Genomic DNA, 27,094 nt, shown 5'->3' on the forward strand with positions numbered 1-27,094 from the left:
ACCTTATAAATAATAATGTATGTTTTCTCACTTTAAGTGAAATATTATAGTATATGAATAAAATACAAAATAATAATAATATCTCTCCTTCGGCAGATCCTGTTAAAAGTGAACATAAACAATTAAAAAAAGCGTTGCATGTCCTTACCGTGGAGGAATAGTCATTACCGTGGTCAAAATATCCACGGTATTCCGTGGTAATGACTACCACGGTGATGACAAAAACTAACATTTTGTCTCATAACCCTGGACATAGTTAATGTTCCAGAACATTCTTCCAATTACCTCATAACAATTCGAATAAATCATCGTATCAAATAGGATTCGTATCAAAATGATTTCCACTTACCGAGAAATAAGACACACAGAACCTGACAATTTTTTTGAACGAAACCACGGTAGTCGACTTATTATTAGAAAATAAAATAGATATATGCGGAAAAAATGTTGAAGTGTGTTCCCACTGTCGATTACTAGGCGAAGAAAGGCGCGCGGGGGCAGCGGCAGGATCTCAACACTTGTCAGCTATATGATATGCAAGTAGCATCCACGGAATGACGGTACCGCGAGGGCCGGTTAAGTTCGATAGTGCCATTTAGTTCTGGAGGACACAATTTAATTTGTGCAATCAATAATGAATGTACTAACTAGTATAGTTTTAGGCACTTAGTAAACTCTAGCCGTAAATTTACATTTAAATTGACTTTTAGCTCATGTTTTGATGAAATCTGATCAGGCGACACGCGTTGGTAGTGACATTTTGACCCTTTGGAGCCTTAAAAAACATAGATCTTCTAAAGATAAATATTTTTTTATTTACTACATATAAGTATAAGACACGGTAAAGATCCAACTTCGCTTAGTGCGATTTACACCAAATCAAATAAAGACCCAGTTAATTTCGAAATAATTTTTTTCAGTAGTTTTAATTATTTAAAACTCCCGCAAAACGCCTAACAGTCATTTGGTATGTACGGGTCTTTCAAATGTGAAATTTCCATAGCAGTTTGACCTGCACTGCTTTCTGTTGGTTACACGCATGCGTTGTAAGGCTCGAGAAGGTAGAGACTTAAATAAAAAGAAAAGTCGCCCCTGAAATTCTGGCAAATGCCGAGTTAGCTGCGAAGTTGCCTACAAATGCTATTGGCGGAAAGTTTGTTATCACAGATAAGGCAGCATTTAGTGCCCCCTGAAGTCAGGAGCTGGTATACTTAGAGCGAAATAACAATATCACCTGTTTCACAAGCTGAAAAGATCTTGTAATTTTAGAAAAATTCTTGATTAAACTATTGCCGTCCTTGTCTAACAATTTATTGATTTTAGAAAACCAATTATGCAGAAAATGTTATTGAGGCTTGATGATGGTATATCCATTTTTGTTTTAACTCCATCTTCAGTGGCTTAATATTTTATTTTAAGCTTTAGTACCAGAAGGTCGGTAGTGCCGAGCGGCGCGTGGTCTCGTCTCTCTAAAAGCTTACAAGATCTTTACACAGGGGTTCGATGCCGGCGGGCGCGAGCCTGCGCGCGGCGGCAGCGGCTGTGCAGGGGTCGCTGTCAGTCGAGTTGAGAACACGCGCCAGCCTGTCGCATGGTCCTCCTCTACGTCTGAACGATACATTCAAACTTTTAGTCTGTTCTCTAATCATATCCTTCTCACAAAAAACTGATTTTAAAATACCGATACAACTTACTGAATTGCTTTCAGACTCTTTTAAGACAGTTTGTAGAACTTTTTCTCAGTGGTTGAACTTCCGTCAAAGAACTTTAGTGGCGGGAAAACAATTTCATATCTCGCTTGACGTGCCGTGTCATATGTGTACGTAGAGTGGAGGGGGCGTTTGTCTTGGCTGGAGACATGGTGTATCCGTCGTGAATCGATATTTTTGGGACATTCTTTGGCAGATACCATGAATTTCGAGGCAAAATAAAGGTATGCTAGGTTACTTTTATGTTTAAGTTCACCCTTAGATGTCAGAGTGCGCGCATGGAGTATTTTTTTGATATCGACTGCTATTTCCGTCTGTTAATGATTCGGTTGAATATTTATTCATATGAATTAGTAGCAGTAAGATGATTTTGTTGGTGTTATCCTTATCCATTATTTAGGTACCTATAGGTACTTGACTGTTGTCCGCACGTACCGCTTACATTTCGCCGTTTCTCGTTTGGAGAGGTCTCGCTAAAGATTTTCAGACACTCTTGAGCTTGAAACCTTATTTCAGCGCAGGCGTAATGGTTTAACTCCAACATATTTAAGCTCCAGGTACGAGAAATTAGATAAGTTTAGTACTTACCTAATTACCGCATGTTTGTATGGTTAAGTTTACCCCTTTTTTATATTAATATTCAGTAATATATTTAAGTTTTATGTAATGTATTATAATTATGTTTATAAATATATATACATATGTACACCTATATATTTATTTCTTAATGTATTATTCGTCTATAGTAGAATATATAAATAGCATGTCTTGTAAAGTAGGGCTATACCTATATTATTTTCATATGCAAAATAAGATAAAATGCTATTTAGGGTAAAAGCATGTTTTTCAGTTGATTAATCAAATGTACCACGTGGATTTGACGTTTAATAAATAGATAACTTTGTACCTACCTACACGTAGCCATTGATCGTAGTACCTACCCGTTTAATCCAGTAACTTTGTCGACTTTGGTAACGTGGTTCATTTGCGTCAAATTCGGTAGTTCTGATATTGGCTCAATGAATAATCCAAGTTTGTGACCTCGAGCGCCAAACAAAAATTTAGTTTTTTTAGATTTGGGCGATTATAACCCTAAAGGACTAGTTTTTGAGACGTTCAGGACGTTTTTAGTAGACTAAATTTGCTACAATACAAAACTAGAATTGTTTCTATAGATCGAATAGTTTCCGAGATAAACTATGTGAGTGCAGTGAGTACTGAGTATGCACTTTCGTCTCAGGCGATGCCGCTTGGCACGATTGTTCTTAAGGTCAAACTAAGCTGATTAGGCCCGGTATCCACGAGATCATACCGTGCCTATCCCCCAAAAAGGGAAGGGAAAGAGTCGGATCTCCAGCCCTAGTAGCACGGTCGCATTTTTATCATTTATCACCATGCCTGTCACGTTCTAACAAGTATGTAAGTGCGAAAGTGACGGGCTTAGTGATAGTGGATAAAAATGGAACCGTGCTGAGCCCGCAGGGCCAATCTAGGTATGCTATATTTCTTATATCATACAATCTAGATAAACATTTTATCGGTGAGAGAATTTATTTCAGAATATTTTCTGCAACTTTAATAAAGTTATTTGAATACGGTGAATAACAAAATGGAGACATATTTTAATCAAACTGCTTCCCGAACTTAAACTATAATGTTGCATAAAGCCAGAAATATGCTAGGAAATTGGCTGTCGCGACATTATCTTTGCTCTACTATCGCGTAGCGCTCGCTATGTAACAAATTCAGCATGCATTGCCAAGATGTTACCAAGTTAAAAAGTTGACTATGGATCAACAAAATGTATGTAGTAGTATTATTTTTGATACAAACGTTTATTGCCTTTTCTTAGATAGTCACATTATTAGGTATCAAATTAAACATCACGAGGCAACTGCGCAACGGTTACATTGCACCTTAATCTATATATATAAACGTGAAAGACCTGACTGACTGACTTAAATCAACGCACAGCCCAAACCGCTGGGACTAGAAAGTCCAAATTTGGCAAGTAGGTTCCTTTTAAGGTCTAGGGGTCCACTAAGAAAGGATTTTAAAATTCATCCCCTATAGTTTGTATGGGGTAAATATACTAATCCACGGGTACGAAGTCGCGGGCAACAGCTAGTTTAAAATAAACGGAATAGTTTCAAAATGCCTGAAACTCTTTTACCAAAATTCGTAGATCTCAAAACGGAATAGTTTCAAAATGCCTGAAACTCAGAATGCCTTATTTATTTTTCTCAAAATACCACATTCTCAAAATGCCTAAACTTAAAATCGACGTGGTCTCATATCATATTACATACCTAAATCTTAAATTACCTACGTTAAAGAGTGCCTATATTATCCAAAATTATCGTCTTTAGTTTTAACAGACTGTTAAAAAATAATTGCTAATACAACAATGATTATAAAAATGCACTAAAGACTTAATATATTTTATTTACACACATATCATATGATAAAGGAACCCTCTATGATGCGGCAAATTACAAAGCCGCAAATTACGGCTAGCATAAGATATAAGTACATAGCACAGTTTTGTTACGAAAAAATCTTATCTGTAAAAATTTTATTAAGATTGCTAAATGTTATTACTGCCGATGCCGTCAGAAACGATTACAGACACTTGGACAGGTGAAACTAAATAAGAACATATGTTATTATAAGAACAATTACGCATTGCTAACACTACACTTTGGTACATTTACATTTATTTCAGAGTGTTCCACCCTTGCTAAGCGGACGAATTTTGGATATGACGTAGATAAGACGTTAGTACTTACATATTAAAAAAAATGGTTAATGTGCCAAGCCTGGAAGTCATTATACAGGTTGTTCCAAATTTTATTTTGATTTTTTTTTACAAAGTAATGAGATAGAGAGCTATAAGTATCTTTTCCAACAATGGCCTTTAGTTCCAATAATATTTGAGCAAAATTGGGGATTCGTCCGTCTCATACATTTGGAGGAAAAAAATAAAATAGTTTTGGGGTTTATCGGGTATTGTGGACCCCCAGGGGTAGTAGGGGGCTAGGGGGGTTGTGTAGAGTATTATCTTCTTAAAAGGCATCGTTTGGTTATAGTTTCTAACCAAAATCTCTAGGGTCAATTTTTCAAAGGCTATCCTGCTACACCGGCCCTTTCTGGGAGTTACTCAGATCTACTTTTAATTTAGAATATGAGGAAAGCAAAATAGTTACCCACTTATATTATTTTGGAATTTCGAAGTGATTATTTTAAAAAGTATTTACATTTCGTCCAAGTAAATTCGAATCTGCCCCGACGTTGACTTAGCATACTTCTCGTCAAAAGTCTTTCGTGATTATAGTAGTTACATGGGAAAATAGAACGTTTGTACGGAACCCTCGGTGCGCGAGTTGAACGAACTCGCATTTACCCGGTTTTTAGGGTTCCGTAGCCAAATGGCAAAAAACGGAACCCTTATAGATTCGTCATGTCTGTCTGTCTGTCCGTCCGTATGTCACAGCCACTTTTCTCCGAAACTATAAGAACTATACTGTTGAAACTTGGTAAGTAGATGTATTCTGTAAACCGCATTAAGATTTTCACACAAAAATAGAAAAAAAAACAATAAATTTTTGGGGTTCCCCATACTTCGAACTGAAAATCAATTTTTTTTTTCATCAGACCCATATCTATGGATAGGTCTTCAAAAATGATATTGAGGTTTCTAATATCATTTTTTTCTAAACTGAATAGTTTGCGCGAGAGACACTTCCAAAGTGGTAAAATGTGTGTCCCGTCCCCCTGTAACTTCTAAAATAAGAGAATGATAAAACTAAAAAAAATATATGATGTACATTACCATGTAACCTTCCACCGAAAATTGGTTTGAACTAGATCTAGTAAGTAGTTTTCTTTTATACGTCATAAATCGCCTAAATACGGAACCCTTCATGGGCGAGTCCGACTCGCACTTGGCCGCTTTTTTTAAATTAACGTTAAGCCGGGCAATCCAATTTCCATCACAAGAATATTCATTTGTTTTAGAAGAGTTAAAGCAACGAAAGGAATCAATATACGAAAAGCAAAAATGACTAAGTCCTAAATCGGAATGCTCTAGAATACCAAATACCGAATTTGGCCCCAAGCTCACACCGGCTTTGAGCGGTACTAGTATACCCTTGCTACTGCGGTGTGTCGCCTGAAACTAAGGTCAACAAATAACTCGATTCACGTGCACCGGCCTTTATGAATAAGCAATAACGGTATCGGAAACTGTTGTATATTTTCGACTCCAGTTTTATTTTTACACACGAAATCAAAGCCATACCATTTTTTCACAAAAGCCAGAGATGCACCGCAGTTTCGTGTTGATAACTACGGGTAGAGGTAACCAAGGGAGGTGTAAGATTCACCCCATATTTAAAATCTGTAGTCCCTTACGTGATTATATAACGGTTGTTAAGTAAGACGCGCCCGTCAGTGCTTGAGGTTCGCGCTCCCGGGGGATGGCGCTACACATGGATGCAATGTACGAAGGTATAAGTAGCTAGTATTTGTAAGGAAGTTTCCTCATTAGCTTACTGAGGCACAGCCAAAGCTGCTTGAAATAATAAAAGCGTTGGCCCCTTATGAAGCAGCGCTCAATGCAAAGAGAATTCAGGAAATTCATCAAAAGGAAAATGTGTACAATGTTAGCAGAGACTCTGTGAGCACAATTAGTATAGTATTTAGATTTCGAAAAAGAAGTCAAGAATTTTTTTATATTGAATATCACTGTAAATCAATTGTAATGTTAGTGTAGCATTTCAGAATATTAACTTATACGTTCGGAAAGGTGCCCACTTATAAACCAAATATTTTTTTACAAACCTACCAATCCAATTGTAATATCGTTCCTAAATAGACTGGATTACGTCATGTTTTTCTAACTAAGTAACTACTGATAGATAGATAGATAGTTGCCTACTGAGTTCAAACGATACACGGTGTCGCATTCCAAACGAAAGGTCAAAGATATTTAGAGGACCTTAAAGAGGTACCGATTTAACCCATGTATGCTCAGCGAAAATTGATGGTTTAAGAGAAATCATTGTTATTTAAGTATCATGTTTTTGCTGAACCGTGTTACCCCATTCGGCGCTAATTACGACACATTGTCGCTTTGACTTCGGCTTTCGCTATCGACTACGACGTAGCGCTACGATCATAGCTCAGCGGTGAATGTGTTACCTAACTTTTGTAACTCGATTATTTCGAGAATTATGAATTTAACTTGCCTTGACGTTACAAGATAATGATCAGTAGAACTAGAATCTAAATACTCTACAAGGTGTACCTAACAAAAATACTAGGGATTCGTTTAAGGACATATTCGGTATCGTGTTCTGATTAGGAAAAAGTAGAAGAAACATTTTTATTACATCTTGCAGGGTTGGCAGACTTGGACGACCTGCCCCTCAGAAAAAAATATGGTAAAATAGTTTTTTTTCTAATCTTTTCTTGAACAGATTAACATTTCTTTTACACCTTGTATATTAATCAGATTAAATTGAAAACTTTTTGCTGATTATCAGTGTAAAATTTGCCTCTAAATTTTTTTGATCTAATTGGCAGCACTTATAGTATTTTGTGCAACACGTACCTACATAATAAGGGTTCTTAAAATTCAAGGGCCGAAGTTACAAAACGACACGAAGTTTGTAAAGACAGGCACACAATTATCAATTTTTCTAATACAGCAGAAAACACCTAAAATTATAAATAAAAGCAAAGTAAAGGTGTGTTTATCTTGGCCTTTTGCCTACAAGTCAGCATTAAAAAAATACAACATTTGCATAATATTGCATTAATATTCCTGACAACACTGCTGTTTGAAGTCATTGAAGTTCATTTCGATATCACAATATGCCTAGCACATGATTGGCGCGACAGTATCTCGCGGCGAGATAGATAGACTACCCGTCTTTTTCTAATGTTAATTAAAAAGGGTCGGGTAGTCTATCTCGCCGCGAGATAGGTACTGTCACGCCAATCATGTGCTAGCCCGGCTGGCAATCATTTAATCGACAAATAAAAGTGCTGGAATAGAAAAAGGTCCTTTATAATAAGTATCTTTAAGGCTTTAATTGATCCTTATTAAACGCGACACCCTGTAATAAATACATGTTATATAGGTATTATATTCTACGATATATTAAAGCTGAATAAAAAATACAAATATGCTGGTAATCCAAAGTAATTACCCGCAGGGTATAATTTGAGAGATACGGGGAACACACGATTATAATAACCCGGAATTGACGATAACGCTGGCGCTGGGCAGTCAGACTCGACGGCGGCGACATGCCGTTTACGGGACTTATAATAAAATTTGCTTTTAGCCCGGCCGTGGTATTCGGAAAACAAGATCCGTTCTAGAGAAGAGATACCAACTAGTTTAGATTTCAAGTAGATATCTTTTGCAGCTCAATTCGGGCAACCAATGTCACTTTTACGTTAAATTATCGTTTTAAGATCGTTTCAAAATCGTTTTGAGATCTAAAAATACATAACGAGATGATTTAGACATACCTATGTTGTGAAAATCGTTCAAGAGTATCTACAGAATCGCGGAAATGTCAAATTTGACAGGTTATATCTTAAAAATAATGTTATCATATCTTGGTGATGTCTAAAAGATATCTAGTAGATGTCTATTTCAAAATCAGAATCGGGCCCGGGCATTTGACAACGCCCACAAGTGTTGCTGTTAGGTATACCTACATATACAAAAAATATTAATCGCAATACGTTTTATGTGCTTTAATATAAGTAATATATTATTAATATAAATATGTACCTATATTATATGTATTTATAGTTACATATACGAGGGGCGTTCAAAATATTCTCGGTATTGATATCTTACAACCTCTTCTAAAATTTCTTTCGTTACTGGCCGCTAAGGTTTATTCATTGACATTAAAAAAAAGTATAATTCGAACCGAAATGTTCTTTTGTTTTTCTGCAATTGCTGAACAAACATGAACATCATGTGGGAATTGACAATATTAACTAAATTAGAACATCGATGCGTGATAAAATTCTTGACAAAACAGGGTAAAAATCAAAAAACCATAAAAGAGGAAATGGATTGTGTTTACCGTGAGTCTGCTCCTTCTTTATCTACCATTCAAAAGTGGTCAAGCTAGTTTAAACGTGGAAGGGAGAGTGTTGAAGACGACCCTAGACCTGGCCGGCCTGTAGTAGCTACTTCACAAGAAAATATTGATAAAGTGGAAAAACTTATATTGGAAGATGGTCGAGTGAAGGTAAAATCTATAGCACAGGTAACCAATCTCTCTATTGGTACCGTACATGATATTATCCATGACCATCTTAATATGTCAAAAGTAAGTGCAAGATGGGTTCCGCGAATGCTGACTCGGCTTCAAAAAGACATGCGTGTAGCTTGTTGTTCCGATTTTATTGACCTGTGCGGTGAAAATCCTGATGAGGTGCTGCAAAGAATAGTTGCTGGAGATGAAACCTGGGTTCATCATTATGACCCAGAGAGTAAACAAGAGTCCATGCAGTGGCACATTAAGGGTTCAGCTCATCCCAAGAAGTTCAAGGTCATCCCTTCAGCTGGCAAGGTCATGGCCACGATATTTTGGGATTGTGAAGGAGTATTACTGATCGATTATAAAGAAAAAGGTGTAAATATCACAGGACAGTACTACGCTAACATTCTACGTCAATTAAAGGATGCAATCAAAGAAAAGAGGCGAGGAAAGTTAACCAAAGGTGTTATGCTTCTGCATGACAACGCCCCCGTCCATACTGCTCATATTGCCAAGGCAGCTATTGTTGAATGTGGGTTTGAAACTGTTACTCACCCACCGTATAGTCTGGACTTAGCCCCCAGCGACTTCTTTTTGTTCCCCAATCTTAAAAAGGATCTGCGTGGAAATAAATTTTCCGATGATGAAGCATTGAAGGCGGCAGTGGAGGAGCATTTTTACACCAAAGATAAAAAATATTTTTATGCAGGATTAAAAAAAATAATTGATCGATCTTTTAAGTGTATGAACATAGGGGGGGAGTATATTGAAAAATAAAAATATCAAACTTTTCGTACTTGTTTGTTTTCATTCTCATACCGAGAATATTTTGAACACCCCTCGTATATGATAACTAATCATGTTATTAAAATCAGAAGTTGCTAAGCGGGCAAGGTGTTCAAAATGATCTTGACGCGACTTTATTGTTAAAGTGATAAGAGCGTGTCAATGTAGTTGTGAACACCTCGCCCGCTTAGTAACTTCTGCTGCTGACTGTACCTACGCATTTTACATCCACAAAGATTCTCAACCAAATGTATTGTTACGTACCTACCTACTGAAATATATAGGTACTCGTACGTTTATTATAATTATATATCAGCTTGAATAGCAAAGGCACAGCTGCTGTCTGAAAATCTTCCAAGACGTACCGTAAAATGGGGTGAGTAGGATCAAAACTGAAATTCATACCTCGATAACATTTTATTTTTACATATGAAAACTGAATTGTGTATATAATAAGTGTTCCGGACCTTTGTATTTTAGTTTTTATTTTATTTTGGGTAGTTTCATTTCATAACTTTGACGATAAAGAGGAAAACCCACCTCACCCCATATTTGGGGTGAGAGGGATTTTCATACAAAGGTGATTTTGGAAGATTGTTGGATCGATTTTTTTTTATTATGCGTATTGCTATAGCTCCATTTTAAATTGGAATACACTATTTTTGTAGCAGTAGCCTTAAAATCCTTTCTCACCCCCCTCTCAAACCTTCTCACCCAACTTTCCCCGCGAAACGTACTCACCCCGTTTTACGGTACCTACAACTTTTGAAGTAGACATCCTTTGTGTTCATAACAACTTGTTTTAACTTAATTTGACCCATTTTGCAAAATTGAAATGATTTGATATTTTGTCGCAGGTTGGTTCGATCGTTGATTAATATAACTCGTCGTTTCAGAGAAAAATTTCATTTTACAAGTTAATACATATTTTCCTGGGTAAATACTACTTTTATTCAGTGAATAAAAATCCGAAATCCCTAATAACTCGTCCAATAACTCGTTTTCTGAAAAATGGAATTCTTATCAAACTACCCCATATACGGGATACATTGATACATGCCCGGGGCACTTTGATTCACATAGGTACATATATATTTTCCTACATAACATAAACCTGTTGGCGGACATGGGAGAGAACAATCTCACACCTAAGGATGCCGAAGACCGGGCAAAGTGGAGAAGACTGAGCAGGAAAGCGGACCCTGGCGCTAGGCCGGGAAAATGCTAGGTTGAAGAAGAAGAACATAAACCTGTTGGCATTCGAATTAATGTGCCCCAAATTACCTTTTTAAAAACAAACTGACATTTATAAAAAAAACTAGACGTAACTGAGAAAAAATAAAGCTTTCGATTCATACAATTTTACATTAGATTCTTACAACTTTACACAGGTATGCGGTAGAAATTGTAGGATGTGCTTAGGTCAGTACCTACACAGTACAGTACAGTACAGTACAGTAGTACTGTACAGTTACAGTCACGTCTAAGTGATACTTATCAGCTAGACCCCGGATTCTTGTCGCGATCACGTGACAAAAGGGTGATTTGGGGAGTAAATGGAATGGTAGAACAAGATAATACTTAAATTATAAGATAACTAATAAACTTTTCAAATATGCTCCGTTAACATCTGTCCGAGTGGAAAGAAGCTTTTCTTTTTTGAAGTGGATATATTCTGCTAGAAGACGTAGCCTAACCGCAAGTCATTTAGAACAACTGTTGATCTGTTACGGAGAGTCCGTTAACAATAGAGCGACGTCGACATTTTAATCTTTTTTTTTTGTATTATATTATCTTAATAAATCCGTATTAATTAATAGGTACTGTTCCATTTACTCCCCAAATCACCCTTTTGTCACGTGATCGCGACAAGAATCCGGGGTCTACATCACCTACTTATCACCTAGGTAGGTGATAAGTATCACTTAGAACTTAAGACATTTGATTACTATAAGTAGATACACACACACACACCACACACGGAAGTCATTGAAACCTAGTTTCAGAAAGTTTCGGTTAAAGTCAACGTATATAATATATATATATATATATATATAGAAGTTTCTCAAGTGGAGGAAGTGTGTATGTCATATATGTATATATATATATATATATATATATATATATATATACATATATGACATACACACTTCCTCCACTTGAGAAACTTCTCTCATACTTTAACGTACGGTATCTACGATACGAGTACCCCGACTACCCCGAGCTATTATTCAACTAGCCACAACTGTCAAGGCAGTTAAAGCTTTGTTTGTCAGAATTGCAATTCGCTTCATGTTACTGCTTTATGACTTGGCTGAAACACGATAAAGTTGAGCTCACAAATAGGTACATAAACTTTTTATAGGCTACTGAAATATATTTACCAGCGCTTAATTACATGTCCTTACAATACTGCCAAACGATTTAGTTGTGACAGATTTTATTTTAGAAAACAAAATTTATTCAACAAAAATATGATTTATACTAATATATTTACAAAATAGTGCTTATTTTATGCAAGTATGTTTACTTTTTAGTAACTGTACTTTGTAAAAAAAACTACAAATGTATATTATTATTACTCTAAATTGCGTCCTTGATTGTTAACACAATTCCAATTTATGAGTTTAGTAACGGCGTTTTTGTTTTAAAACTTCTACTTTATAAAGTTATATAACTTTATAATGACATTAGACACCAGAGATACCGCTTAATAAAGGAAATTAATTAAAAACACAACTTTAATCAAATTTCATTCCAAAACCGGTAACCTAATTATATAATGTACCTATAGCTTCATTAGTTGACGTGACGGAACCGTTTCAAGACTATGCAGTGTCATTCTTATAATATTTATTAGTAAAGGATGAAGTCAAAATAGTTATAGGAAGATAGTTAGATACTAAAAAATAAGGGTACGAGCTCAGCAAATCACCAACCAAATACCTACACAAACTTACTTTTTTTTAAATATTATGTATTAAAAGTTGAGTAGCGCTAAAAAAAAATTACACCTAGTTCGATTTTTTTTCTTTTCTAACTGTTTCGTAGTCACCTTGTGTAATGAAACATCAAAAAATAACGGTCGCGGTATTAGGGTACCTGGGTCGCGCTCGGGTGACGTGACGCTCCACGTCACAGGGGCGTTATTCTCGGAGACAATCGATACGGCCGTCTGCATATTTAAATCAGTTTGGATTGGAGGTGAAGGCGCCTTAGTGATTTGTGGAGCACCTCATTACGCTTAGTAACTAAAACATTTAAAATTAGTAAATAAGCAATCTTACTGGATTTTTTTTGTAGCCCTTTATAAAATTATCATATTCTATTCTAAAACATACAACATTCTAAGATCGACTCGGACTCGGTTTGCGCACTTCGTCGTAAAAATAGAGTGTTAATGTATGTAGAATCTGTGTGGAAAGAGTCGTGGAATGTATGGGGTCCAATACATTCCACGATTCTTTTCGACAAATTAATGGACATTATCACGCACAAACTTCTGGCTGTCGTATTAAAGTTTTGCTGTAATCGCTAAATTGCATGATATCTGATTTGTCGGTAAGGTATCAATTTCCAACCAATAGGTACCATAATATAAATCGAGTAGCAAATAGGAGCCAGGTTTTATTAGCTACCGTAAAACGGGGTGAGTAGGTTTCGCGGAGAGGTGGGTTATGAATGGGGAAAGAAGGTTTGAGAGGGGGGTGAGTAGGGATTTTAAGGCTACTGCTACAAAAATAATGTATTCCAATTTAAAATGGAGCTATAGTAATACGCAATAATAAAAAAATCGATCCAACAATCTTCAAAAATCACCTTTGTATGAAAACCCCTCTCACCCCAAATACGAGGCACTACGGGGTGAGGTGGGTTTTCCTCTTTATCGTCAAAGTTATGAAATGGAACTACCCAAAATAAAATAAAAACTAAAATACAAACGTCCGGAACACTTATTATATACACCATTCAGTTTTCATATGTAAAAATAAAATGTTATCGAGGTTTGAATTTCAGTTTTGACCCTACTCACCCCATTTTACGGTACTAGCAACTACCCGCGACGTTGTAAACGTGCAACAAGCGTTCTTACATTATACATTTTTTTTCTTCTAAAAATGATGTACATGTCAAATCCCTTTAACAATGTACCTCCCATCCTTTGTACGATAAGCCCCGGGCCTGTGCTTTGAGCCTTTCATGCTACTGCGTAGCGAACATCATCCGTAGACACGTGATGCATAACCTTCGTTACGAACTTACAGCGGTATTTTAATTCTGAAAATACCACGGTTTATTGGAAAACAATTATAAATTAGTAGTTTGCTTTGAACTGTGAACTCGCGATTCGCAAAAATCGTGCAATTGAAAAAGCTAGTCTTTTGACCACAATTTACGGCCTGGCCACGACATTTCGCGACTGGCTTCGGCTAAGGCGAAAACCATTCGTGGGAACGAAAGGTCCGATCGCTGTGTTTCGCTCCAACCTATGGTTGTCGCCTTAGCCGAAGCCAGTCGCGCAATGTCTCGGCGGCCGATAGAGTGTATGCATATCCTATTTAATTTTCGACTTAATTACGTTAAAGGCGACGCGCGCTCGGTCCCCATAATATATCGCTAGACCAACGGACTCTAGAACAGCCGGAACAGAAATTCAGTTAAAAAATACGGCCTGTGTCATGTACTAGTGTCACCTGAGCCATAAAAACGATGGAACAAATAATAAATTTATTTATAAAGAAATACACACAGAAGATGCATATTAAATAAACTACTTAAAGTCGTAACGTACCTACTCTGTAGGTTTGCCCTATACCTACGTTCAATGGTTTTTAAGGTTGTCTTGTTAAAGTTAATTTGAAATCTAATCCTGCATAACGTAAGCACGTCATAAGAGAGGGTAATGGAGGGTGTAATACGAGGTGTTTAACGAGCTCGGAGCGATGTCTACTCAACTTTTCATGAATAAATATACAAGCGGCCTGGGCTCTTAGATATTGACCTGAAACACTTTTAAGATAATGCTGAATGGCGAGTTTCACCCCGGGACACAAGCGAGCTTTTGTTACATAATCATTTTAGATAAAATCTACTCTCATCTATAGAAATTATACTAAAGCAAAATTGTAGCTATACCTACTTAAGTAATATTTATTTATTTATTAATCAAATAAGTAACACAGCATTACAGTATAAAACCAAGGCACTGTGAAACTACAAAATATAAAGATACAAAGAAAAACAATATACATAAAAATGAAATATATTAATTTTAGAACATTTAGTGAAGAGGTAAATATAAAGTAAATAGTGATTTCATTGTGCATGCCTTAGTCATTCTGTACTACGAGTATCATGAGATCCACGTGAAATAAAATACGGCTCGCTGACGTTACGTTACATTAACATTTTTGTTACTTTGGCTTGTGAAAATCGTCAGTACAACGGAATTCTTGAAATATTTTATTCACAGTAATACTAAAAATTCTGGGCTTCAGAATGCTAATGTGTTTTTAGGGTTCCGTACCCAAAGGGTAAAAAACGGGACCCTATTACTAAGACTCCGCTGTCCGTCCGTCCGTCCGTCCGTCCGTCTGTCACCAGGCTGTATCTCATGAACCGCGATAGCTAGACAGTTGAAATTTTCACAAATGATGTATCTCTGTTGCCGCTATAACAACAAATACTAAAAATAAAATAAAATAAATATTTAAGGGGGCTCCCATACAACAAACACGATTTATTGCTCTATTTTTTGTTGATGGTGCGGAAACCTCCGTGCGCAAGTCCGACTCGCACTTGGCCGGTTTTTTTTAGAAGTGTGTGACCGCTCCGCCCCACCCATTAACGTCACGCTCAAATCGTCAGGGGGCCTAGCCAAGATGACAATCCTTGATAGAACAAGCCAATGGAAACTTAAATAAATAATGTTTATGGAATTACTCGTTTGACTTTTGGTAGCATATGTCATCAGTCATCACGATACATCCTAGCTAGGTTTCGGAAGCCGGTGTTGCTCGAAGCATCCTAGTATATATGTATTATACATCTGCACAGAAGTAGATCACCATTAATCTCAACACTCCTACATAAAACCGATTCCGTCTCCGGTTATTAGATACTACGAAAGTGCACATAAACCTAAAAGGGTGGGAAAACATTCCAACTACAAATTGGGCTATATTTCTACCCAATAGTGGTTATTTATCGAAAGTCGATATCCGTGATTAGTAGCTCTTCACGAGACTGCCACGTTTCACCTATAGCTAATATTTAACGATTCTGCCATTTGCCGGATTGTTCATAATATTAACAATCGGGCAACGGGTACATATTACGTACCTACCCTATATCTATATATATATAGGTAATTACGGCCGTTTTCGAAACAGTGTTATTTAGCTACGTTGCTTTTAGTTGTATTAGTTAATTAAATTTTTACTCCAACCTTGAAAGGAGACTTCAATTTTAGTAAAGTAGCCTTGAACATATTTTCAAATAAGAGGCCGTTATTATTATATTTTATTTAATCGTATGGCTACAAAGTCTGGTCGCTTACTAGCAAAATATTTGTGGAAATATAGGTAACAATTAAGGACTATAATCTAATATCTAGCTTCTTCACCCAGTAGGCTGCGTTCATATCAGGGAAGAGCAAGTCTAGGGAATATCCAGTGTATTTCCTCTTTGGACAGTCATACATAATATGTTTTATGGACTGCCCAAGGAGCTCCGCAGTCACACGCCGATGAATTTCTCCAGCCACACTTAAACATATAATCCCCGCAGAGTCCATGTTCTGTTCTAAGCCTGTTCAATTGGCACCAATCCCGTCTGGGGGCCGAGAATCCAACTGGCTTCCGCGTGGGGTCATATGGGGTCATGGGGGGATGATGTTACTCACGTCCGCAGGAATTGCCACTAACACCCTGCACGTATCCCCTGGATGGCGCTAATCGAGTAACAACCTTTCGGCTGCTGTATCTGTTGTCATTGATCAATCTCACAGCAAGATAATCGAGTCGCTACTAATTCGAAAGTTATTATTATAGTAGATTGTTAACCAAAGGCACTCATTCCAGTCGAGGTAGCGCCAATAGTGCAAGGTTGAAATGATTCCTTTCACCCGAGTTAAACACTCTACATTTAATTACGAATTAGGGGAAAGTAAAATACACGTGTTTTTTAAAATAAACATGACTAAGTATAAACTTGTGATCTCTTTATGTGTTCAAGGGCCATGGAAAGTGGTATATTTGCTCGTTTTCTATGCTCTTGAATGTAGTATGTAGTTCAAGTCGTAGTTGAGATGGCAAGGACATCTGTATTCATGCCGACTGAGAGTACCACGTGTTGACCGTATATTAGGGTCAATAAAATGAAATTACGGGCGAGTGGGTAGAGTACGTGAGGCGGCTCGGCTGCAGGGTGCGCTGCGCACCCGCCACAAGCCGCCTCCGTTTTATGAATCTCTCAACAACTTATGAATATTCTCCTCCGAGATTATGTTACTTAACCTTCGAGTTGAACACAAGAATACTTACTTAGTGTAAATATCTTTTAGTCCTTAGTTTTCTCTTCGTTAAAGTTGACGTTTCTTTTAAAGCGCTCAGCAAACATTCCGTTCTAGGTAGTTCGTTGAATTGCTTTGTATTTATAGAGCTCACCACAGCGGAGTCGAGCGAGGTACCTAAACGAGCTGGCAATGGAACCACCGAGTCGTTCGTTTGTAGATGGCTGTGTGAAGGCTGAGATGCTACAAAGTACGAGTATCGTCTTGTGTCGCACATTGTAAGAACGTTCACAAACAAACTTAATTATTTACGCGGCATAAAAGCTATTTCATTTTCGTAAAAACTACATTTCCAGCCTGAATTGAAAGGACGGAACCTTTCTTAACTATAATAGAAGTGAAATACGCGAGTGAGGCACGAGGTATTCGAAGCATGGATTCCAATAAGGGTTAGTGTATCAGATAAGTTTTTCGGCCCTGTGTAATAATAATGTTCGAACCGCCAGCAGACGTACGAAATTAAAGTACGGGATTTTTTAGTTTCGCGAGATTGGCCGGATTTGAACTTTAAGATACGTCAAATATTACGTTAGATGCGATATGGATTAGATATGTCAATGTTAAAAATGAAGGTTCATCAAACAAAAACGGCACTTTGACACTGAAATATCTAATCCAAATTATATCTAGACGAATAAGTATCTATCTAGAATATTTGACGTACATATTCGTTGAAGCTTGGTCATTTAGCTTCAAGCGGTTCACTGGCGTCTGCCGTCGCTATGTCGTCTACGGAAGAAATGTTATTATGGAGGAAATGGCGGCTCGCGGCGGTGACAGACGTAGGTACGGGCCGAGGCGGGCTACGAGCAAAATTTCAAACATGCCAGATAGCCAACGAACTTATTCGGCGGTTTTAAAGTACCTACGCATACTTAGGCTGACACACGAGTCGTCAAGCCAATAAGTTCTCGAACTTACTCGCACGTCTATCACCCACTTATCAAATGTGTGGGCATTTGTACCCATCAACATCATATAATATTTAAAACCTTCGCGTTTTGAACACATTAACTCATAAACTTTTTCATACACTTTTCGTCGGGTAGTTGCATAAATCTCTGTTTTGACATTTTGCTGGGACATCAGTTAGCCGCGACCATGACCAGTGAAACCTGTGTCGAAACGTCGGTAAATAAAGGTAAATTTCGCGTTAGACCCGTCTATAAATGTGAGTTAATATGCATCAACATCATATTATCCCACCGTGTTATTCAATTTATAATACAGAAGAAACAAATGTTGACACTAACTCTGGGCATGACGCTTATACAAAAACACTGTAAAACTCTAGTCCTTCCGACGAAGATACAATACACATTCCAGTCTAGTTCAGTCAGGCTTGGCAATCTTGGCGATGTGAGGACAGTCGCATGTGAACAGTCCTTTGAGTGTTTAAGTAAGATGCTCTGTTGGAGCAACCTAAACCTACGCTCATGACACTAGACCAGAATCCTTAGCTTGCTCGCTGATTTAATACACAAAATAATAAGTAGCTTTCCTAAGATAATTATCGACACTTACTTACTTACCATTACTTACCATTTACTAATAATTTTATTGCAGAAGACAAATACAAAATCGTCCGTTGCAAATCTAGCCACGTTATTAAAAGGAAAGCAAAAATTGGTTACCGATGTATCCGAAAAGATGAATTGTTGCCTAAAATAATTGTGTAATTTTTGGCGACGTATTAAACTTGCATTACCAGACTTGTTCATTCGACATCGTAATGATGTATAGACTTGTGTAAGATGTTTAACAATGTTGAGTGAGATGAAAGCTTTATCCACTGCGGCAAGCTATACAAACGAGACAACAATAGCCCGCTGAAGAAAAACAGACAAAATATTTCAACGAATAATGTTGTAGTGAATTAAACATGAATAGACCTATTTACCACTATATTCCCAGGCGTTTAATATGCGAGGCACTTCGGCTAGCTTGTGCTCGCCAAAGATGATCGAACAGTTTTATTAAAAAACTTTAGATTGTGCGAGTCTTGTTCCAAGAACTTCCGCTTATAATTTTCTATTAGGAATACCACAACTATTTTATGAGAACGCACATCTCTGCAACAACATAATTCTCAGAAAGTTCTCTACGGCATTAAGTATGTCCATAAATACGCAAGTATTTAAATACTGAATGCATTATTTTCGTAGTGTATATTACCTTGGAAAGCGGTGCTATTTCAGGCTACCTTAATACACATAAAACAATATAAACGCGTTAAGTTTAAAAATATAAAAAATATATGTATACTGTTTTTATTTTAGGTAGCTACTTAAACTTACGAGTACATGTTACACAAAATGTAGCTACATTATTTAATTTTTTGCATAAAATAAAATGTAAGTATTTCGTGAACGCATTTTGCTCATATTAGTGTTTTTATTTTTCGCAATACTCCGTAGGTACATCGTAAATAAGCTTCTGATGCATTATTGCACTTTTACCTCTTGGATTCTCACATATTTACAAATGTTGCACAGCGTGGAAATCAGAAACTATTAGAGAAAACAAAACTTTTATTTAGGCTTTTAAATCTTTCCTCTTGCCCTTAGTACCTACCCAGTTAAAAACGGAATAAATGCATGATTTGTTTCTTTTGATTTTAGCGCATATTAGCTTGATTAGAATTACCTACTTACGACACACGTTGTAAACTTGCCATACTTACTCGTACTAGTCTGAGTATATAGTGAATTAATTAACGTAAATTCAGACCATATTTAGAATGTCAATTAAAAATAACCTAAATTAGGGAATTAGTCCGTGTTACGTTTTACTTTAAAGTTTGTTTAATTTTACAAGTTTTCTTTAGGTTGCAACTTTTTGCAGTATAAGCATTGATTTAATAAGTAACCAATATAATTATATAAAATTTAAATGAAATAAGTAAAGAACTACTACGGACATTTTTGTACAAAATAGCCTTGCCAGTAGCGGGGTCCTGGTCCTGGTTTGAGTTCCGGTAAGGGCATTTATTTGTAGGTATATTTACTATTTAGCAACATTTAAATCATATATGTTTTCTATGTACCTATTTAATATTTATATTTGTATATCTTCGTTTAGTACCCACAACATAAGGAGTAAGTTGATTTGTGTAATATTGTTCTCAAATATCCTAGGCTTCAAGAAATGATGTTAATCTAATTTTGACAACAAAGATAATATGATCACTTTAGAAAATAGGTATTTATGTGGTACAGTAGGTAACTAACTTTTTAGGCCATTTCGAATTTTAGTTATTAGATCTGTTTCCAATATGATACTGATCTGTCAGTGTCAAAAGTGACATTTTTGAACCATAAACGTCACTTTTCTCATCGGATATGAGTCTATTGGCTGTTTCAAGTTTCCTCAATGTTTCTCCGAAGTCGGTAGATAAGACTGTCTAGAGGATGACAGGACTTGGCATTTAAATGCACGAAGCGCATATCTTTGGCCTATTCCACGTTTGAATTTCTCAACATGTTCATGATGGAATTTCCAATTTCCATTAAACTCTGACGTCGCTTTCTGTGAAGTTCGTATTTCGCTATTTGGCATTTGAGTACCAAATTCAGGTATTAAAATATATTACTTTGGTATGATTATAGAGAAAAATCGTACATCATACGGTAATTAGCATGATAATTACATAATATCTATTAAAATTTATTGAGCTTCACACTTACAGAATATTGTGTCGATATTATATATTTTATCACAGCTGTTACTTTTAAACTATTCTGCCCCATACTTTTTCTTTTTAGTATATTTTTTACGATATTTTATCCATATTTCTATTGAAATAAACAAAAGCAAACTAACTTAGGTATAACCCGATTTAAGAAACGTGCATGCCTTGAACATTAACATGATCCACGTTTTAATTTATACTGATATACAGTAGGTACAGTAAGTTTGCAAAATTTTAATTAAATTTCGGAACATTTGAGGGTCGTTTGGCGTTCTGGCTGGTTCACGGTTGGCGGCCGCGGCCGAAGGGACAAGCTGCCCTTAAATTACAATTATCGCGTCGGCTGTTTTACTCTCGGCGTAAAGGACCTGTTTTTGGACCGCAAGCATTTTTCAAAACGGTAACATTCATGTGGCGCGGTCAGGAATTACACAAATTTACCTTTTTCGAGTGAGAGAATTTATAATCGCCGAGACCGTTTGGGTCTAATTTTTATAGGATTATTTACCTACGATCTTTCATTTTGCATGCGAACATCTTAATTGTTATTTGTATAACAATTAAGATGTTCGCATGTGCAATTAAGATGTGTGAATTGTTTCAGCAAGTGGGTTTTTTTAACTTGCGCAAATTGAACGTTCTTATACCTTATCTCTGGTGGTGAAAAAGTGAATCGTACGAATTGATAATTTTAAAAAATCAAGTGGTTTCAGTAGGCTTCCATATGCTTTTCAAAGGCTAGAGGTTGTGGATGTATTAATAATTTTCACAACTTTATAATATTGTAACGAAAATGTTTCAAATAACATGCACCCTTTTTTATGGACTTCTTAATGACCGATTTATTTTTAGGGGATATTCCTTCTCCGTTTTTATTCGTGATTCGTGCTAATCAATATGGGATTTCCTAAAAACAAAGAATTCACACTCCTGAAAAATATAACCGCCTCTTTTGTACCTATTTGATAAAAAATGCCGAACTTTTGTGTTTTATATTTGTTTGTAAAGTATAAACTTTGGACAATTTAAAAGTTCGTTAATTAAAAGACGCGCTAGATAGGAATACGTACAGCAGTCGAGCCGCTGAGCCCCGCACACTCTCACAAGGCCTAATGTCATGTTTACCGTTTGCATTTACTAAGTTTACCACTTGAACAACCTCAATATTTTGCTTTTATGCCGACGATATCAGCAGTGCAGGCAGAAAGCTAGTATTTGGCAGGTTTTGGCGGCCGCGCCAGCTCACATATATCGAGTACGGCTTAAGTCAAACAAATGGCACTATAATTCACGTTGTTTCTGACCCATGTTCTACCCTCAAATAAACAAGATCCTTTCTGTTTTTCCTTAAGGTTTTAAGAAGTGAGCAATTTTTAGGCCTTGAGTTACAAAAATATCGTAATCAATTTTAGCGGTGAACACATTTCGTGGTTTTGGTTCTTTCATTTATTACTCGCGTTGTATTTCGTAGTTTCTTGTTATTTCGCTGTTCTGACAATACCGATATCGAGTGACCGATAAGGATCACTCACCCTAGACCGGGACGAGGCGTCCGACATATCATTTTCTATGACGGCTGATCGGTGATCACGTGGTGCTTTCCATAAAAAATGAAGCTCCGGGTGCTCCGGCCCGGTCACGGCCCGGTCTAACGTGAGTCATTCTTAAATTGTACATTACGCAGTAAGAGAGGTATGGCCAAAAATATAATTGTTAAAAAGAGTTAATTGAATTTAAAATTAAGGTTTTTATTTTCTCTAGTTTACAAGTTCAAGATTAAAGTGAATTAGGCATCTTTCAGAAAGTTATATAACTTTCCTACAATAATAGGGCCAATAGTGCCCCTGCAATATGAGGGATTAATGACTATATTGACTATGCACTAAGCATAATTTTTGCTTCTAGGTCCATAATATGTATATCCTGAATTCCTGACTTTGCATACGTCAATTGCTAAATGGGACAAACATCTACCCTTAACATGTTGATTAATATTTCAAGATAGACTGTTGGTGATCCAAAATAATAATAAAAAAATACAGCTTTCCACTTCTACTCGTCTTTCTGTTAACCTTACACATATACACGTATTACCCTAAGTACATTACAAACTAGGAAGAAAGAATTATCTTTCTTTAAACCATTAGGTTCTAACAGAAAACGCAAACCCTGACTGATATCACTTACGGAGATTATTTTCGTGTCCGGTTTGACCTGGAAAAGTGTGAGAGCTATTCAGAAAAGTTTGATGCTACTATTTAGCCACCATATTAAAAAAGTATATTCATCAGTCTGCCTCGCCTTTGCGTTACAATTTTCTGAGGGCTGTAGCAAAGCATTATTCCACAGCAATTTGAATTACGGAATAACTCGAGATGTAAGTACGCCATTCGTAGATTCTTGTTATTTCGCTGTTGAGGTTTTAATGTCTCGATTTCAATTACGGGTGTCATTTGATTACGAAGTCTTATTAATATTCCACTGAATAATAAACGTGGCTTGATACGGAACGCAACACACTTTACAAATTGCAAACTTCACTGAACGGGTATCTGATTAAAGATTGGAGAAAGAGGTAAAGGGTATACCAAACGATACTGTATTTTCCATCACACTTGCTCATAACAGCTATTATTTTACGCAGGTTTAAAACGCGTGACACTTTAGTCCAACATATAACACCAAATTTTTGACATTTAATACTTAATCTACGAAATTATGCTTCATGTCATGTCTATTCATTAATAAAAATAAGCTAAATTTATAAAACTAACAACTCCACTTTCGATGATACATAACCGCGACACGATAGATAAAAAAACTTTGGATGCCGGGTTTTTATTTGATTCTCTTATCACATCACCTTCATTCAACAACGCTTCATTTAAATTTGATGCATGCATGGCTAAAATTATATTGGCCGAACGTAGGTACCTATAAGTATGCATAATTATTAATTTTGTAGGCAGTGTCACAATTACATTGGCGTATGGTTACTGATATTACATTTGCATGGATTGATGAATAATAACAGTGGCTGGAGCCTGCCCGTACACGAATCAATTAAGCCACTTGATTAGCCAGTCCTCCAAATTGGATCGTTTACGAGATAAACATGTGTTTGATAAACAGTTAACTTGCGATATAATTCTAACAGCAAAATAATACCCATAATGCAATCTACTACAACTCTATGAGGAATATGTAGCTAAGGTCAATGTGGTGGCTTCTATTTCTTGCGTTTGAACTTTGAACACATCTCCACTTACAAAAGGTCGGTACAGTAGAAAGAGCGCAGCTCTTCTTTCCACTGTGTCTACACTGTGTCTGACTGTCAATCACCTTTAGATTAGTGACGGATTCTGCGCACTAATAGCGACACAAATGCAGCAACGACAGCAACGTAATTTTTCAAGGAAAGTGACAGTGACGCTGCAGCAGTACCTCTGCCGTATAGTCGCTGTCTGGATGTAATATTTACCTTGCTTGTTGCTGATATAATTATGATAACTTCCCAAATCACTATTAAATTTGACTGAAACTTTAACGGCAATGAACATTTATATCATCAGTAAAATATAAAATCATCCTCATAGAATTATACCATAGTACCTACGTAAAGACTTGCCTCTTTTTAACTTGCACTCATTAAAACAGATTTTTAGATTTTTGCTTATGTTACAAATTACTAAAAGCATCTATGAAACGAGCCCCTTCTAGCATCAATCCCTGAATAGTTGTCTACTTACCGTAAATGATTATCGTAACCTTCTCGAATATCAATAACAATCACTGACATGACAAGCTACCGATGTACCTATTATTCACTAACGATGCCTCAAAGGGTCTTTGAGGTGTGTTTACAGTTGACCTACTGTTATTCTACGAGCAACTTCCCATAAGCAGTTATGAATTAGGAGGGTCACGTTTTAGTTTCCCTTGTATAATTTAGTAGCTCTACCCAGTGGCCCTTTTCATGAATACTTATAACTTATCACTAAGATATATATTCATATTTGACAGTTTTGTGCCGTGGCCATTTTAGGATTTAATCATTATTATAATATACGAGTAAATAAATAGATAACAGCTTAACATATTCGAAAAATCCTCACAAGACTAAGTATAGGAGTAAATTAATAAAACCACGGAATGCGTTTATTTAAGTCAGGCCAATGCTTAAATATTTGAGTAATAAAAATCAAGTTTAGTTTAGATAGAGTTTTTTCAGCTCTGGAACAGATTTTCGTGATAAACACACAAATAAATCCATTTACTGGTATTCGAACCCTATTAATAATATTTATTTATATTATAAAAACTTTGAATGAATAGCCAATTCTAGACCTTGTTTTTTAAACCTGATTTTGCGATTTTGTTCAATATGTGCTTTGCTAGGTATAAAGCTAGGTCTAGTACTGTACAAACATTATATTTATATTGTAATCTGATTATGTTTACAGTCACTTTTATGATAAATTTGTAATTTTGTCCCTTAACAAATATTTATTTTATTTTATTAATTATACTACTAATAAAATAACATTTCCCTGTCAGAGTTTATATATCATTGTCTTTAAAAACATCTCTAAGAGTTTCCATATGTCTAAGCTTAAATAAGTTGCTCATTAAACAATGATTTATGAAGTGATACACTTCTGCCCTAGGGATTTCTACTTTTCAAGTAATTTTTTTTATGATTATTAGTAATGAAAATCAGGTTCAGCCTGGATTTGTAGTATAAAAATCCCATTATAATATTCCATCATGCAGTGGTGTTTTTATTATTTCATATATATTTGATAAATGTTTAATAGTTATATTTTTATTAAATGCGGAATATATTTACTTTTATATTTATTCCCTTGTGGAGTGAAAAGAAGGGTATAATGTTAATGTTATCTTCATAGCTTTGTTTCACCGACCCGAGTAGATAGCTATTGTAAACTAGCGTTATTCGAGCGGTTACGTCGGTTACGTCACCGTTAAGTAGCTAGAGCAGCGGTTCTCAATCTTTTTTTTGACGGAACCCTTTTGGAAAGCGAAATACTTGATGGAACCCTAAACCACCAACCACCAACCAAGATTCTACAATACATATTTTGTGTATAAGAACAAGAAGCAATTTTGAGAAAATCAACCCCTAATAATAAATTAACAGTGACATCGCCCGCGTATTAGCTGTTAAAGTAATCCCGCAACAGTTATGCAGCTACAGTTGCCAACCGAATGTAACTTTAAAGGTGACAGTCCATTTCCAACCGCAGCTGCACTACTGTTCATTTTACTATGGAAATTGACAGTAACGGCGACGCGTTCAGTACCAGTAGTGCAGCTGCGGTCAGAAATGGAATGTTACCCTAAGGGAAAATTAAGTGGTCTATTATTTTATTTGTAGGTACTCTGTAAAATGCAAACAACGAGGAGGCCATTGATATTAAAATTTATAGGTAGTACTATTAACTAGACAACGTAAAATTTGCACTATTTGATTTCATTGTAACGGTCTATATAATAAACTGTTTAGACGGCAACGGTTTCACTCACTTGAATTTTTAGTCGCTATTGGCGACATGTTTCGGGCCCTTCGGCGACTAAAAATTCAAGTGAGTGAAACCGTTGTCGTCTAAACAGTTTAAAATATGTCTCACGAAAGTTTAATATCGGTCTAGATAATATTATGAGAACCTGAACTACGTGGGCGGTCGTCGTCGTAGTTTTGTATAAATAAGCGAAGTAGTAGTCTCCATTACATAAATACTTATCCTATTTGAAACGATACTTAATGTGTAATGCATCAAAAACAAATAAACCGTTTGGATACAATAACCAAAATTATATACCTATACCTATACCAGTAGTGCCGTGTGGTGCCGGCATCAGAAAAGAATAGCACCACCCCATCTCGTCCCGTGGGTGTCGTATAAGGCGACTAAGGGAAAACTGGCGACAGATATGCATATGAGCAAGGCTCGCCCGTATCTTTAGCGGGGTCCTTGCTCACAAGAGCTGTGCGCGCGCCACATCGAAAAAAAAAACC

The 27,094-nt window shown here is 36.3% G+C and overlaps 1 protein-coding gene across 4 annotated transcripts in view; it reads left to right on the plus strand.

Moving 5' to 3' along the window:
• The first annotated feature begins 1,065 nt into the window (after window positions 1-1,065).
• Window positions 1,066-27,094, plus strand: part of LOC134661089 (gamma-aminobutyric acid type B receptor subunit 1) — a 110,561-nt gene continuing 84,532 nt past the window's right edge. For all 4 annotated transcript variants that reach the window (XM_063517015.1, XM_063517016.1, XM_063517013.1 and 1 more), the window contains exon 1: window positions 1,066-1,933. The gene's annotated coding sequence lies outside the window, so the exon portion shown is untranslated. The remainder of the gene's footprint in view (window positions 1,934-27,094) is intronic.

The sequence above is a fragment of the Cydia amplana genome, chromosome Z (genome assembly GCF_948474715.1).
Source record: "Cydia amplana chromosome Z, ilCydAmpl1.1, whole genome shotgun sequence".
Classification (NCBI taxonomy): Eukaryota; Metazoa; Arthropoda; class Insecta; order Lepidoptera; family Tortricidae; genus Cydia; species Cydia amplana.